Consider the following 18,138-nt stretch of genomic DNA (forward strand, 5'->3'; position numbering starts at 1 on the left):
TTTATGATTTTAGTCTGGACAAGCTAATACAAAAAATAAGTTTGAAAAATCTCATTAAAGAAGCAGCAGTTCCAGCTCTTGTTTAGGTCATCCTAATGCCAAAATGCCAGGTACAAAGGGAGAGAGGGGGGAAAAAAGGTACTAATATCCCTTCCAGAAAAGACTTTCAAAATTCCATCTCAAAAGCTTCCTGTGATGTATTTTTTAATAAAGTTTTATCACTGCTACATATGTGTCCCTGGCTGCTACCTACACAGATGCAGAAAATTCTACTGTATCATATCAAACTTGAAAACTGAATTAAGCATTCCCATGGAGTGATAAATATCCATATTAAGAGACCAGTAGTAGTTTTTTGGGGAAAAAAAGTCAATTATAAAACCTCTTAATATTTGCATTCACATAATTGAATTTCACAAAATGAATCAGAAATTATATCAAGTAATCCTTTAGGGAAAGGGATGCATTTACCATACAAGTGTCTACTTGGAAATACCACATTTCAATACTAACTTTTTCTTTTTAAATTTGATAGATTTATTTTTACAATGTACATTCCTAAACCCTCCCATTTGTTGTCTGAATTCCTGTTTGTGACCTTGGAATTCCAAATTTATTATGTCATCCTCTGCCTTTTTTTCCAAGGGCATTGTATTAGAAAATGAAAACAGTATGAAATATTTCCCTGTCCCTGCACGCCCTCTCCTTTTCTCCTGTTAACAAGTATGCCTTAGAAAATTTTATTTTTCAAATGGAAGGGTAGCTTATACTTACAATATTCTGCAAAACAGAAGTTCTAGCTTTGTTTCACAAAGATTAACGGATGTGTGTAGCAGAAGCTGTTCATTTCTAGCTACTGTTTTGGGCTATAGAGATTTCTGCCTTCCTTCAATATTTCTTTTTAAGAAAATAACACATAAGACTGCTGAAAGGGTTCCTACCTTTTTTCTTTTACCTCTCCAAAAGTAGGATTCTGCTTCCAGTGGCACATGATTATTTTAGCAGTTTTCCTCATATAAAGGCTACATGTAAGCAAGGATTGTTTCTTCTGCCAGTAATAAGTAGATAGGTGGTGGTTAAGAACAGATGATCCTAATGGCTGGACCATTACTTGGGACAGCAAAAGCCTGAGGAAGTCATTACACACCTAAACAGTAAAAGTGCTTTTTGGTTCCCAGTAAATGTGCCCTGGGTCAGTAGAGGACTCCTGCATTTGAATAGGTTTGGTTTCCATGCAAATCTAAAGGATGTCCACGTGCTTATCTGACTAGGTTTTCTGTCTGGATGTATAAAAGTGAAACAACTCCAGGTACTGGCTGAATAACCCAGCCAGGCTCCAAAATGACAAAGTGCAGCGCAGGAGAAATTCAGAGTGAGGAGAAACTCCACTTCCAAATGATATCTGATTAAAACCTTAGTGTATATGAAAGCTGATATAATGAATGCCAGCCTAACCCTGAAAATCCCCATTTTAATAGGTGTTACAAATGCTCAGCAACTCTCAGGATTAAGTTCAAAGTGACCTTTAAAAATAGCTTTTTCTTCACAACTACTAATCTTTCTAAAGACACTTTGGGACCCAAACCCACAAAAATCAAAATTAAAAAAGATTTGTCTGCTTTAAACACTACCAACTGAGACCAAAAGCTGTGCACACTATCAAGAAGAATATAAAAACCCATTTCTGTCTTTAAATTATAAAATATTGTTTTCCTTGGATAAGGCCATAAATGTAACCCAGCTTCATAATGCTGAAACAAAACTGCTGCAGCAACACTGGTGTTGTACTATTTTACAATAAACACTCAAAAAACCCTCCAAAAAGCCCAAACTACTACATACAACTCTGTCTTAGTAGCTTTCCTTTTTTGATTATTCTGAAGGAAGATGATCTTCCAAGTTTTCTCTGCTCCTCTCCTGCAGAGAAACCTCCCCAAAGCTGTTAACCCACATTAGGAGATGTTTTCCTTCTGGAAACGCATCAGACACTCTTACAGAATTTAAGATATTTAATGTCAAAATGTAGATTGTTTCTTATGTTTATCATATGTTTATAGCAGCTTTAGCTTCATCTGTGATTGCTCTATATCAACTGTTGCAGAAAACACCTTAAGTTTCAGTGGGCTGAAACCCCAGTAAGCATTATTGATGAAAGGTACAACATCTGTTTAAATGGCATCTAGGTTTTTTCAGTCAGTTAATAGCATAATTGCTTTAGGTATCAGAGGAATGCAGTACCTATGGGTAGCACCTCAGAACAACATACAAGCTTAGTATATGCATTCATAAATGAGTAAAATTTATCACTGAATATATGGGTATCAGGAGACCTCTTTATCACTTAAGTCCTCAAAGTAAGACTCCAATGGGATTTGAAAAATGTGTGGGCTTTTTTCCAGCCCTATGAGGTGAATTATACCTAGTGAAACTGCAGATATGCCTGTGCAGACAGGTGCAAGCAGTTCCCTTGATTCTTCTGTGTCTCTGGTCCCAGCTGGCTGCAATCTAGCTCCAACGCAAATGTTACACAGGCATGTTTATCTCAGATGTCCAGTGTATTGGCTGGGGCATGGTCAGCCTTCAGATATCCTAGCTAAGAATCTACCAACTAGTTCCTGAAATGAGTTTTCAGTAAATCTGTTGTGTATGCAGAATGCTTAGAAATCAAATTGAAGAAAATAATGATATCTTTCTAAAATTCATCCAAATATTTGGAAAAAAAACCCAAACCAAACCAATTATGTATAGCAATAGAGGTGGCCTTAAAAATATATCATAGCATCATAGATAACCCACAAGGATCATCAAAGTCCAAAGCCTGGCCCTGCACAGGACACCCCAAGAGTCACACCATGTGCCTGAGAGCATTGGCCAAATGCTTCTTGAAGTCCGTCAGGCTTCATGCTGTGACCACTTCCCTGGGAGCCAGTTCCAGGGATCAAGCACCTTCTGGATGAAGGACCTGTTCATAATATCTAACCTAAACCGCCCCGACATAGTTTTATGCCATTTCCTTGACTCCTGTCGCTGGTCACCAGTGAGAAGAGATCAAAACTATTCAGCAAGCACTATGTTACAATATTCAGAAAAATAGACTGAGTATGTTTGTAAAAGAAATGAGGTCAAGAGACCAGCATTTCTTTTATTCTGATATCCTTCCCCATTTATAATATGTGCCATAAAATGAAGTGGAAGAAGTAAATAAAGCAGTGAACACTTAACAACTTTACTGACAGCTTTTGTACTACCAAAACAAACTACACTGCAATTTTTTTTGTTTATACTGGAATTTACCAGTTCAAATACTGACCAAGAACCCTAGTTCAGTAAAGTACGTAAACATGCATTTAAGCATTTTCTGATCATACAGAATAAAGCAAAAGCTTAAATTAAAGAATAAACTTAAATTAAAGCATATGCTTAAGTCCTTTGCTAAACTGGAACATTACTCTTCATATAAATTGCAGTTGCAAGGCAAGCAATTGTTCTAGAAATTACTCTGAAATTATTCTGAAAGCCTATCACAGAAATCTGAGTAATTATTAATACTGGAAACTCAACAGAAAGACCAGTGTCTGTCAACTGGTGTTTGGAGCAAGATATTGATTTCCAAGTGGAGCAACGTTAAAATGTTATAGCAACATGATCTGGCATGATTTTTCAAAAACTTACAAGCAAGGGAAATGCACCAGGGAATGCACCCAGGGAGCATTAGGCCATGCTTCTGAGAAGGCTGGATTTGAGGGTAGAACTCTGAGGAAATCACAAAGAAAAAAGTCATATGTCTTTCAGTCCCTAAGGATCTGCCTATGAATTTATAGCCAAGGACTTGAACCTCTAGGTTATTTGTGCTTCAGATCTGTCAGAAAGAAACCTTTGCTTATACTCTTCCACACCACAGATATCACTCCTCTTCATAAACTAGTACTCTGTTCTTTCTATCAAATCTATAGCAAATAAAATAATTATTAAAAAAAAAAGAGAAAGAGAAAATCAGTCTTTATTCATCATGAGAAGGAAGGAATAGAGTTTAAAAAACTTCGTTCCCTTTTGTTTTCCAATTTGATTTTGAAAGAAAGTGAGATAAGCCAAGGGAAAAGAACACAGAAAGATTTCCGAGCCGAACCTGATATGCTCAGCACACTAATCAAGGAGAATTTGCAAGAGCGGTTACAGATCTGAAGGAACTGTACAGTGCAAAAGAAATGAAAAATATTTACTAACTCAAAGACTGTTGTCCACTAGTGTTCTCAACCAAGACACAATGACTCCCTTCTCATGTTCCAGTATGATAACAACTCAGTTATGGAATAAACCACAAGAAAGGTAGGGGTCATTACTTCTGTGTTTGTATTAGAACTGGCTTCTTCTTAATTTTAACATATGAACCCTCAAACAAATACCCATTTCTTTTGTATCATGGGAAGAGGAGGTCTTTTCAAGCACAAAAAGTAATTGAAAAAAGATATTTTCTGGTTTTAATAAGAACTAAGCCAACATGGTATAAAAACCCTCTATGTTTTGCAACACCTGTCACGACTTCAAAGAACATGAGAAGCGGCTATTGCAAAAATAACAGGTGTCAGCCTAGAGATGTGAGGTCCAATATGTGGCAGAAGCACAGTAATTCAGGCAATTGCTGTTAATAGAATACACAAATCAAACCTCCCTCTAAAAACAAAAAAGAAAATGCCCCTTATGACCCACATGAGTAGATATTTTTAAAACTCTACATTTTTATATTATCTCATAAGTAATTTATCATTGAAATATGCTAAGAGATTCAAAAATAGATTGGAACAAAACTGAGGTTAAGAAATCAAGTGTTCAGGCCAGGAAATAGAGAAGTGTTTTAAAATATGGCCTTGCAAATGTTGAAAATGGATAAAAACAATGTAAAATGGATCATCAGCTAAAAACTGATAAAGACTGCAAGATCTGTGAAAGATTTGGGTTCCGAATATTAAGTTTCCTGGTCATAAAGGCTTTAAGGTGTGCAAAAGCCTCTAAACTGATACAGTCCTGAAAACTGGACAGAGTTCTACAGTTAGACCAAATGAGAACATACCGAAGGACAGAAACATTGGTGGTATTAGAGAACTGGTCCTAAAATTACAAGTTAATTGAACTTTGCATAGGAGTTGATGCCTTACAATACAATGTGGATAAAGGGACCACAGCTGAAATCTCAGGAGGGTTGATTTATTATCATTTGTTTATAATTTCATAATTTTTAGTGTACTGTCACTAAATCTCTGCTAAAAGCAGACATTAAATTTTTCGAGGGGTTAACAATACAAAATTTCCTTTCCTTTCTTTCTTTCTAACTACCCAAGAGGGACAGAGACAGTAACATCTGATTAGTAACCACACTTCCTCTGTGATGCTAACTGTGAAATATGTAGCTGGCCCAGGGTATTAACACGGAGTATGTGCATGAAGCATAGAAACACACTGGGTTGTTTGAAACATAGCAACAGAGTGGGTTACAGGGTCCTCCCTCACTGCTACCTAATTTAACTTCTTGAGGGTTATTCATGGCCTGAGTCCCCTGAGGAACTGTCATGGTGACTCATCTAAATTCCATATCATGCTATTGTATATGAGAATTGAACATCTCTTGCTTTAGCAATAGGCAGATGTGCATTCAACATAGGGTTTTCAGAAGGGATTAAGTAACTTGGACATTTACACTCATTTGTTAATAATGCACATTGGGAGCCTATCTAATGGTAAAGCAAAGTCACTGAGATGCTTTGGAGATCCTGGGCCTGAATTTAAAAGAAATAATTGTTCCTAATTATAATATTGAAAAGTGTGAAAAACGGTATTGAAAACTGCTTCCTATGATTAAGAAAGCAACTGAAACAGTGTTTGGGACCAGTTCAAACCACCAAGAGCACATCTCCTAGAGTTAAGGTAGTTACTTATTATTTTTAATGAGCCACCTTTCTCCTTCAGTGCTATTCCTGCATTGCTTAACACATCTCTCTTCAGTTATGGAGCAAAAGTTCAAATGACTTTAGTTTATTCTAAGTGTTATCTCTTCAGATTGTTGGATTTTTATTTGGGGAAAAATGAATGAGAGCATTCATTGTGTTTTTCTCTCTTGCAGGTGGTACAATGTTGATTGCCAGCTGGATGAACACAAGTAAAAAGTCTTCCTAAGGTATCAGAATCCTGTCAGATGCTTTTGCTTTTGCCATGCAGCTTAGAGCAACAACATTCCAGACAATGCTTTCTACTGAACAGACAGTGCAGGATGCTCTCAGAGCTTAAGGCTGTGCCGAAATAACCCAATTCATTTTGTTCTCAGATGCTGAGAACTTACGGCTGTGCCAAATTAATCCAATTAATTTTGTCCCAAACGTTTAACTGACAACAAAACCCCCCACATTTGAAATCCATATCTGAGTCAAGGTAGAAAGAATTTTACCAATACTCTGCAGCATGCATTGCAATTCCAAAAGTAGATTTTTGTCTAGGTCTTATTAAAACTAATTTAGAAATTCAAATATTCTATAAAGGCAGAAAGAGTACAGACAACAGCATATTTATTAAGCAACAGCAGTCAAAATTTCTCTAGTTCCTTCAAAACCCCCAGTCAATGTTTTTCTTTAAAGTTATGTTCCATGATTCAAGCTCTTGAGAATTTAAGTTCTTCAGTTTTTTGCTGGCTTAGTCAGCTCAGTCAGGTCTTTGTCAGCAGCTGGGAAGGATTGCAAGTATACAGCTACCAATTCATTTAGGACCCAACTATGGTACACTTATTCACAATGAGCAAGGATTTACCCTCTCTGCATTAGTTTTAATAGGCATTCATTGGGAGAAAATGCTGCAGAAGTCTGGTGCTTAGTTGACAAATTGATACATTTGCCAAATACCAAACAGGATTGAAGTCTGTAAAGTGCAACTCCAAAACAAAAGTTTCGGGTTTCATTGTAGTAGCCAAGAAGGTAACATTTCCTGATCTCTTGAGACGAATTCCTGGCATCGTATGCAACTTTAGCTTTTCACCTAACAGTACCCTAGAAACTGTACAATATTCCAATTTTAATGAACAGAAAAAAAATAGAGTTATGACAAGGGAATAACCGAAGACTAGCTCTCCTCTCAGCAGAGAAATATCTCTTGCAGTTTTATCTTCCTTCAGTAAACACTTCCTAACAATCTTTTCTCTCTATTTCTCTCATGTTTGTAAAGAGGAAGATGGTCATAAAGATAAATGTTTTATAGAAAAATGGTTTGACCCAGACTCCTCCACAGACCTCGGGGAACCTCCCTGGCAGTGAAACACAGGGAGGAAACAGGTGTGGGAATGAGCCACGCACACACTTCCCTCAACAGTGGCCACAAAATTCAGACACAACAGCAAAATCCCACTCCTGCAGAAGCAATGCCTGTGACATAACATCAGTTAGTGTTTGTGGTAGAATGGCAATAGTGTGAGGGACCTTTTTGAGAAATAAGAGTAGTGGAAAGTGAAGCAGTATTCCTCTAAGAGAGAGATGTCTAGGGAAAGAAATCAAGTAAAAGCCTTTAGAATCAAAGAATACCACCCGGTAATTCTCAAACTACTCTAAAAGTGGTATCTCATTACAGTGCCTACTGCAGAACACCTTTGATATTGTATGTTTGTTAATCTTCAGAGAGCTGCTAAACTCTTAGTTGTGTTCATCTGTAAATTACAGAATGCTTTAAGGATCTTTGATCTGTTGTGTATTTCCACAGCATCTATCAAAATGGAGTCTGGCTTCAAGCCTGGGTCTACAAATAATGACAAGAACCACTCTATAGCTTTGCTGCTATCACTGATCCCTGGTTTTTCATTAGCACACTGCAAAATGAAGGCTTTCACTTCCCTATATTTCATAAAGGTTGTAAGTGATTTTTCAAAAATATTCACCTACTGCTTTATCTTCTGGTGCAAACTGAAACAACATGCCATATGTTTGCTCTCTATTTATTCTAATGATTCTTTAAAGTTTTTTAGTCACCAAGCTAATTTTTATCAGTGATAGTGTTTTCATCTTGTCCAGTGTGCTTCTTCAAATGGTATACAGGTGCATAATATTCACCTTTCACTTAAAATCACCCCCAACACCTACGGAGCATGCCTCCTAGAAAATGTACGTTCTTTCCATATTTTGCTTTGCTGAGATTGAGCCGGGCACACACTGAAGTTTTTAAAACCAGAAAGGAGGTGGACCTTCTATCCAGATGTTGGATTCTAAGCCATAACAAATTAACTGATCAAACTATGTAATATTCTCTGCACTGCAGAATTCACTCTCTACATGATGATATTCATCACCCACCCTCTTCCTTCCTCCACAGACTCTCAGAAGATTCACACTATATCCATTTCCAGAGCTGCTCTCAGATTCCCCAGGCAAATGCCAATCAAAGCTTCCTTTGTTGGTGATATGTACATTCCTCCATGAGCTATAAAGGGTAAGAATGTCCCAACTTTCTACGGGCTATCATAGGCACGTGCAATATTATTGTCCCATAGTTTATCTTACCATACCCTAGAGAAATCTCATCATCCTGTTTTCTTTATATGGGCTACAGATGTCTTAGCCAAGCTTCCTCACCACTGAGTCACTGACTAGGATTGTTTACGTCTTCATAATGAGTCACCTTTGCGACTTGGCTCTATGTCAGTACTTGGGCTGACGGCTTCAGCTAGTCTCTGCTTTGTCTCATTCTCCTTCATCTTGTCAGTGTAGTTATACCTGTTGGGAGTAAGAACACAAAATGGCTCCCCCCTAATTTTCCTTTTCCTTTATGTATGCCACTCTATGTTAACTGATGCCACTTTCTATCTCTAGACTGACTGCTGTTCCAAAACTTCGACTTTCATGTTGTTCCAAGTTCCTGTGCCATAGGAAATCCAATTCAAAATTCTTTTTTTGCATCCAAGAATATCAGTTGACATGCAAAAGTGTTATATCTTTGGTCAGATGTCAAACTACATTTAATATGTTTCTTTCATCCTCCTCATTTATAAATAGGAATATTGTGAATATTGCAAATATCTAGGATGTTTTAAAAGTCATGTTGCCTTTTTCCATATGATATCTTTTCGCTTATTGGAATGTGTAAATGACTAGGAATTCTGATGGTCCAAGAACTTTCCTTTTTGCACTATCCATCACCTTGAAGGTTCATTTTATGAATGTTCTGTATTTATTAATTCTTTCCTTTTCTAATCACTATGTTACTATGTCCACTCAGCACCTAACTCCCTCTTAGATCTAAACTACTTGCAATCAGTGGTTGGCTGTGCTCCCAGAGTTAGTCAGACTCATTTTCTGTTTCACATTCAGGCTTTCATGGGCTACTTCAGAGCTATTACAGTTATGCTTCCAAAACAGCAGAGTAATATTAATATTTTCATTGTATCATTATTGTCTGAATTTATATTGTAAATATGTTTTTATATGAGTTCCTTTCTTTCAAAAGATTTAAAAAAAAATATTAAAGTTCCCTTTAGGAACCTTTCATAATTTCAATTCACAATTCACAAGTGGCATTTGTTTCGTTGCATGAAAAACCTTACAGCAACTGAATTGGGGTGAGAGGTAGAATACTGCCGTGAGTTACAAACAGGCTAAGAAACAAAAAACAAAGAGTGAGAATTAACAATCAGTTTTCAAGGGAAAAGGTTAACAGGAAGGTGACCAGAACTGAACCCAGTTTGCCAAGTTGGGGGCTAGGATGGTTGGGGTGGCTGGTGGTGTAGAATGTAAAGGTATGAATAAAAACATTAGCGTGTTTAATTATTGCTAACAATAAAAATAAATCATACCTGTGTTTTGCAACTGAATCCATGGAAATCACACCAAAAAAATGTCCTTTAGGGATTCAGCTAATAACTTCCAACATAAACCTGATTTTCATTCAAGACCACAACTTTTGTGGATAGAAACATGCCCTTGTTCTTAAATACCAAAGTGGTTGTGTGAAGGGCAGAATATCTTTGAAGAGCTCCAAATTCTGTGTGTACAAGATACAGATATTCTAAAGAGTAAATGAATTCTTTAATTATTCAACTTCATCTACTCATCTTAGCTACAGTTTCTTAGACATACTGAATCTAACCAGACCCACCTACCCACCCACCCACCCAGAAAAAGGGTTTTGTGTCCTTTAGGACCAGTTCAGACTAATGGCCAGCCCTATGATCCTGTTTATTTTTAAATCAATGTAGATAAACAAATCCTTCCATTTGTCATTATTGTTTCTCTTTCTGTAACAATCCTCTGAGAAGTTACGAATTAAACCGCACTTAGCCAAAATGGAAACTTCATATAATAGTTTCTTTCATAAAACACAAATCAAATATAAATTTAAATTTTTAATATGGAAATACTCGTAGTGATGAAAGTTATACTTAGTACATGTGGAATGCGTGCTTGGTTTTTTTAAGTGCAGGGGTTCTTTAAATAAAAATGATGCCAGTGAACCTCAAGATGATGAAGTTTAATGGGCCCTGGAACCTGCTCAGATTCAGCTGTCTCAGTCCAAACGTGAATGTCAAACTGGAGCAAGAAAACTCAGAGTCTGAAAGACTCATTGCCCTGGTGGGAAATGCTATTGTGCCAGTGAGAGGAGCTGCTGGCTGGTGTATGTGATTGAAGGATTGAGAACATTGGCTCACATGAAGTGTATTTGTATCTTCATTGTAGACAGGATCCCACTATGAAACTCTCCATTATAACTCTCCATATTATAACCATTTCTAGACAAGGCAAAGAATAGTGCTGTTTGTATTGCTTGAGCTGCCTGAGGTACTAATAAAGAAAGCAACAGACACTGTGCTGGATTCCAGAGGTGAAGAATGATCTATTATGAATTTTTTGTTTGCAGATGCTGGACCTAATTTTGGTGCTTTTCCCAGCATGGTTCTGGATAAGAGACCCGAAGCTGTAGCCAGCTAGCTGTTTGTACACTCTGACAGGCACAACCGTAAAACAAAGCAGACTCATCGTGGGTTTGACAGAACCAATATCCCAAATTCTGAAGGTTTTTGTTAACCTGGTATTCAGGAAGAATCTTGATGCACTCCTGCCTTACAAGAACTGTTAACAACCAAACAACATCAACAAAAAATTTTATTCAGAATAGGCAAAGCCCAGTTTATCCCAGACTTGGCTCCTCTGACAGTATAGGACAAGATAGTCTCAGTCTTACAGTTTAGTTGAGTGTTATGTTATCCATCAAAATCTGGGATGATACATGACCAAAACGTGGAACATCTGTATATTGTTGAGATCCTCAGCATAATTTTTAATTAGATGTCTTTTGAATGTTTTCTCACTTAGTGTGCTAAATAAACCAGAAATTTTAAAAACACATACCCTAAATTATTTATGGATAAACCAGTGAAATCACCATTCCAAAACCACAACCACCCAGCATGAATGATGACCTCACCTCTGCTGATACAGCTAATAGAAAAACTGATGCACTACTTAGACTAGGCCTAATTAAGAAGATAAAAAGTCTGCTAATGGGTTTTTCAATTATTTTGCTAGATATCTGCCAGGGAGAAAGATGCTGATCTGGATTTTGTTCTTGGGCCAAGTAGGGTGCAATCTCTAAATAAAGCATATGTTAGCATGAAGCCCAGCACATAAAAATGGAGATATCAAAAAAATGGAGAAAGTAGTGTGTAAAATTGAAACAAAGGGCCAGGAGGGAATTGGCATTATGAACAGTTTCACAAGGGATTGATTTTGTTTACTATTTTGATTTATGCCCTGGCCATAAAACACTAACAGCAACCCAAAGAGACATACATCAACATACAAGAGGACAAGAAAATCCACTGAAAGAACTGGGTATTTGTGAACTGAAATGAGATGATATTCAATAGTGAAAATAACAAAACATGCATTGAAGGCTAATAACTAAAACCTTCATTTGGAAAAGAATCAGTAGAGTTGCTCTGGACTATCAGATGACTGCTGGAGGCTCCAAAAAGCAATGCTTTTTAAGATGACAGCAGAGGAAGAGCAGCAGATTCTCAGTGTCTAACTGTGCAAGATTTGGGAGGCCTCATCTGCAATACTGTATATGGCTTGTCTTCAAGGAAAATGAATTTATCACTATAGCAGGTGTATACTAAGATATCCAGAGGAATTAATAGCCTATCAAGGGGGAGGAAAGTAAAAAAGTTCTGCTGGTGCAGCTTTATAAAATTAATTTGGGGTGGGCAAGTAAACATCAGGAAAGCAGAATAGTTATATAAGCCAACAGACAGGTCTGGCACAATAATAAGTCAGCAAGCACTGATCATAAATTAATTGAGGCTGGAAACTGAAAGATGGTGTCTGGCCATTACAGCAATAACATTCTGAAGGAATATCTGCTGCAGAGTAAAGAGACAAAAAACATAATTGCTCTTCAGATACACCTAACAAACTATGAATATATAGTAGCTATATGAAAAAACTTGAACAGGTAACGCAAAACTTTGCTCGCATTCCTATGTTTCTGCCTGATAAATTCACCTGGAAGGATAAACGCCCAGTTGGACACAATTCTTTGTTCCAGAGGCCCATCAAGTACTCTGAAAAGAGCTATATTGCACAGCAGCTTTTTCATTGTGACAGAGAAGACTTCTGTAAATTAGAGGCAGGAAAAAAGAATAAATAGTCTGACCATTTTCAATGGCAGTATGCAGACTAATGCAGAAAAGGATAACTTTCTGCCATCTGACCCAGCTAAAGGTCCATTACCTGTCAGTTCAAATCTGAGGACCAAAATTGTCTTCAGGCTGTTTAAAATAAGTGCTTGACAATCTGAAATGAACTCAATAATCATAGAATCATAGAATATTCTGATTTGGAAGGGACCCATCAGGATCATGAAGTCCAACTCCTGGCCCTGCACAGGACACTCCAAGAATCACACCATGTGCCTGAGAGCATTGGCCAAATGCTTCTTGAACTCCATCAGGTTTGGTGCTGTGACCACTTCCCTGGGGAGCCTGTTCTGGGGATCAATCACCCTCTGGGTGAAGAACTTTTTCCTAATATCCAACCTAAACCTTCCCCAACTCAGCTTCATGCCATTTCCTTGAGTCCTATCGCTGGTCACAAGGGTGAAGAGATCAGTGCCTGCCCCTCTTCTTCCCCTCATGAAGATGTCGAAGACTGCAATGAGGTCTCAATGGTCATACCGATATAACTGAAAAAGTATTTAATTAAGAGCTCAGCTTTTTGTTTTATACACCCTTGGTCTCCTTAAAAGACTCCAAAGGCTCCCTGTAAGTTAACATTAGTTTTCTACTTAAGCTCATATAAAATCATATAAAGTCATATAAATTAATTTGGCTTTAGTTAAGCAGACTCACAGAAAAGAGTTCTAGAAGCATTTTCTTCCAAGTTTACTTGATTCTGCATGGTGGGATATATGCAAGAAATCTCTTTGAAGAAAAGAAACTGTAACAGCCATCATCTGTACTGAAGAATACTATTTATTCCAAAATGATGCAGAAAAAAGCAAGTAGGATACAATGATGTTTAAAACAGATTGCAACAATGATAGAAACCATAACACAAGTCCATTTTCTTAACATTGTTAAAGCAGGGAAGAAAGTCCTTCTCATTCCATACATTTTAACATTTTTCTGTGTCTAATTAATTCATTAAATTTAAGCAATAGGTTCTGGCTGAAAGTTCCATATTTTCATTTGAACTCCTGAGGAAATTCATCACAGAAGACCCCTTAGATCTTACTTCACTAAATTCAAGCAAAGTCAGGATTCCTTCAAAACCCACAACTCCTTCATAAGTAGTGGATTAAAAATGTAAACATTGGTTTATTTCTGATCTTTTACATTGGTAAGATTTTGTCCAACATACTCATATCATTCATTCAAAAAATTATATGCTTAGTAACTGTTCAAAAAGCAGATTAAATCCTTTAACACATTATTACTGCACTGCCTCAATAAGCCCTTAGTTTACCAAAAAGGATATTTACTCTAAATATGGTAGTAGAACCAGCTGCATCACATTTACACAAAAAGAAAACATACTGGATTGTTTAGAAAAAAAGGCATAATATAGTGGCGATTGCTTTCCCCTATACTTCTGAATTAAGAGTTTGAAATACTGTGCTTGAAGTCCCATAAAGCTTGGTATGTCTTGGGAACAGCACTCCTTGCTTAATTTGGGCCAGGCTCCTTTTTCCACTTTGAAGGAACAAAATGAGACTTTAATAGTTCCAGGAGCCTCTAGGTAGTTGCGAACTGAGGGTTCTAAAGTATTCACGTGGGCAGAGCTCAGCTCATAGTATAAAGCATATTTTAGGGAGACCGCCTTTTAGACAAAGATTGGACCGTCTCCACTCCTACACCCAGAGAAATAAAACCAAATTATTTTATTCCCCTCTCTCACTGCCTCCTATGCAAATTTTTATGTTTGTATATGTATTTATATGTAATTATGAAACTCTTCTTGATTTAATATATACAAGTGAATTGAGGTTTTGATCATTTTGGATTGTCCACAAGTCACAACAAGTCAAAAAAGATAAGCCTTCGGAAAACACAGTATAAGACAGTAAGAATGCAAAGAGTAAGTTTTATCATAAACATTTCAGAGCTGTGTAATATTTAGATACAAAAGGAGTTTTGGTACAAAAGGAATAGAAGGCAGCCCTCCTCCTCTTTCACCCCAAAAAATAGTAGGTTTCAAATCCCAGCATGGAGCAATTTCAGACATTTGTGTCATGCAGAACTATGTAGCTCAGGGCTTTTAGCCAGGAAATTCTGCAAATTTGTCCTCAGATTAAAAGGTGCCATGCAACCCAATCATGCTACAGCTTTATTTTGAATGCTTGCACTTGGCAATGCCTGTAGCTGAAGATGTCCTGTATTTTTTGGCTTCTACACAGTTTGTACTAGAAAAGCATTTTGGCACAATTGGCATCTACTGTTTAATCTCCTAAAAGGGTATGGAAATAAAATCACTTTAATTGCTCTTAGGTATGCACGTCTTGAAAGGTTTAAGACTAATTTTTATAACATGAACTAAATATATAGCCTGAACTAACTTCCTATCCAGCCAGGATGTTCTTTCTAGATGAAAGATGAGGATTCAGAAAGAATGCAATGAAATTGCATCAGAAAAAATAGCTTACTGCTTGGCATTGCTATGCAGGGGTTAAAGACACCTACCTGGCAGCCAAGAATTATGATTTAAAGCTTGTTTGAGGATGTGTGCACAAGCTGCAATTAGCTGGTCCAGAGATGATAAATAAACATATAGCATTAACAGAGCAAGGTGTGGATTGAAAACTTCATATGGAAATTTGGGCAAATATTTAGGTGGCTAACCCACGCTGAACTCCAAGTTGCCACAGCTGAGACTTAGTTGTAGGATTTAAATTCCTATCTAGCCACAATGACTAAAAATTTTCTGACAAGACTTTGTTCTAAGTTTATAATGAATTAAAACAGTAGGAATGAAATGAGCAGTGGGGAACGGTGTTACTGGACCTTTTCAACTGAAACTCTGTTTCATCAATAAAACTATACTGCTAAATTTGTGGGATATTTATTCTTCTAGCAAAATCTCTACCTTCTGTGATTTCTTGTTGCAGTCACTGAGAGTTATTTGGAAAGTGTTCCTGGACTGGGGTTTTCATGAGAAATTTCAGAAAAGAATGTAGATGTGCTCTTCCTTAATTGAGTAGATCCATAGACTGAAAAACAAGCTTGAAAACCTGGAATAATAGTGCCTGTTTGCTTCAATAGACCCACCCGTGATTGTGTGCTTTAATTTTTCAACAAGATGTGGAGGTAGGGCCTGAGGAAACACATAAAAATGTTTGGTTTGGCTTTCTGGCAGGTTTCCCCAGCTAGAGTGCATAAAAGCACTGAGGATGCAAGATCCTGCTAAATTTCCATAGAGCGCCTGACGAACACCACAGAACATTCTGTACATCCTGGCGCAGAGGATCATATTGCTGCCCTCACTCTGGGGACAGCAACAAGCAGCAGCAACAGCAGGTCATCAACTGGAAACTGGAAACCTGCCATCTTTTAATTAGTTGCTCTCTCCTTCATAATAATCCTATTTAAAATCCTATAAAATGCAAGGTCAAGTTTGCTACACAAGCTCAGATAATGCCAAGCCAAATTTTTAATCATATAATTAGCCAGAAACACCTTTTTCGATGGAATAAATATCATCTCATTAAAATCAGGGAGTATAATATATGGCCAGGTTCTGTTCTTTCCTATTCTTAATCATTGTCCAGATGAACACAAAATGTTTTCCAAATGAACCACTTTGTTTTAGCTAAAGACAACAGCTTTCTATTAAACTTAACTTGGATTTGGTCTCAAATTCCATGCAGACAGTCTTTCAGATATAAGAACAAAATTCTCATTCTCCTTCCTCCCAGTTTTCATTGATTCCAACCAAACTCCCATGCAGTCACTGGATGCATTCTAAGAGCAAATAATGCCACCTCATACAAAACGTATACACAACCTCAAAGCAAAGGATATCAAAGGCATCAAAGTCTTACTGTCATTTCACACAGACTGCTGCAGAAATGACTAAGAAAGACACAACAAATGTGACTTAGTGACACAGCAAATCACTCCCCGACTCAGGAGCAGAACACAGGTATCCTGACTACTAATCCAATAGCATGGAGGAAAATATCCTCATCTGGATATAAATGGAAGATTTCTCACATCTGGTCCCTTACCCACTTCCATCATCATACCACTTCACAGCTTGCTCAGGATGCTGGATTGAAACATGCTCCTTGCTGTGGCATATATAAAAAAAGTAGTAAATTACAGTGGGTGGGTTCATATTAATACAAATTAATAAGGTTTTTCTGTAAATATGCTGCAGTATATTGTGTAATATAATATAGTCCTAGTAATCTGAGCCCTTGCTACAGCTACTAAATCATTGCCAAAAAGTGGGGAAAAACTGCCAACCTTATGTGCAAATTATGAAGTGTGTATATTCACGAGATTCTGCCTTATTGACAGAAATAAACTTTTTTTGAAATAGACTGATTTAGATAGCTGATTTCTTTAAATGCATTTATTTTACCTTGCAGGCGTCATCCATTTGGGCAGGATATTAACATTTCAGTCAGTGATCTTTTTCACAACACCTCTTAAAATTATATTTTTGTATGGAGTACCAGCAAAAGAAGCTCTCTATGAACTCACCCCAAGAAAAAGTTTACAATGCCTGACAATACCCCAAATATTTCAACAGGTGGAGAGTATACAGGCCTCTGGCTTTGAGTCAGAACTACACATCCCAACACAAAATAGCACAGAGATGCATGCAGAATTTGACAGGTCTAGGGCTTAAACCTCAGGCAGACAGGCAAGCAGCCAACCTTTCAAGAACTACCTCAGGTTGCCATAGATCTCCTAGCTCTCAGTCTGGACCTTTCGTCAACCACTGTATCATCCCTCTTCTCTAGTGGTTACTGTTCTAACAGAATGTCTTGGGCAATTCCTCTCTACACTCTTCTCACTCTTTTAAGCTCACTTTAATTTCACCCGCTCTACAGGATACAGCTCTCCCTCATTCACCCACTCTGGGAAAAAGAGATGAGTTTGAGACTTTCCAGCCTTACAACAGATTTCTTTCTCAAACTTACAACATTCAGACTTATTTATCTAACCTACTACAGTTTAACAATCATGACATGTAGCGTAAGTGTTGCCAGGGATGAATAGGATTACTAAATAGGGAGGAAAAGGAGCTTGTTACTTTTTCTTAATGTGTTCTCAGATAGGGGCAAAATACAAGCAGTTCTACACCTGGAAATGATCCTGCACCACGCCGCTCTCCCACCTCATCATCATCTCAACTCTGCACTCAGTTTAAAGGACTGCATAGGCTGTGACTGTGACAGGATCTTCTAAATTTTGTAATGGAAGCATTCTCTGGAAAGACTTTACTATTATTTTTCCAATAAAAAGTGACCAAATGGAATATGCTCATGGAAAGTGAAATGCTCCTCTCCTACTCCCCCCCCTCCCCCTTTTGCCATAAAACAGTTGTTTATTTTAGAAACAACTGTCAGTTGTTTATTTTAGAAAAAAAAAGTAGTTCACCACAAGTCATTTGT

The 18,138-nt window shown here is 37.3% G+C and overlaps 1 protein-coding gene and 1 long non-coding RNA gene across 3 annotated transcripts in view; one reads left to right on the plus strand and one right to left on the minus strand.

The window, feature by feature from the left end:
• The window catches only part of MEOX2 (mesenchyme homeobox 2), a 186,830-nt gene that overhangs the window by 134,287 nt on the left and 34,405 nt on the right, over positions 1-18,138 (minus strand). The window lies entirely within an intron of this gene.
• Positions 7,448-16,177, plus strand: LOC113968318. The gene is made up of 3 exons (XR_003534479.1): positions 7,448-7,562; positions 8,338-8,454; positions 15,870-16,177. It is a non-coding gene; the product is annotated as an uncharacterized LOC113968318 (long non-coding RNA).

Source organism: Neopelma chrysocephalum, unplaced genomic scaffold, assembly GCF_003984885.1.
Source record: "Neopelma chrysocephalum unplaced genomic scaffold, ASM398488v2 Primary Assembly neopelma1_67, whole genome shotgun sequence".
NCBI lineage: Eukaryota > Metazoa > Chordata > Aves > Passeriformes > Pipridae > Neopelma > Neopelma chrysocephalum.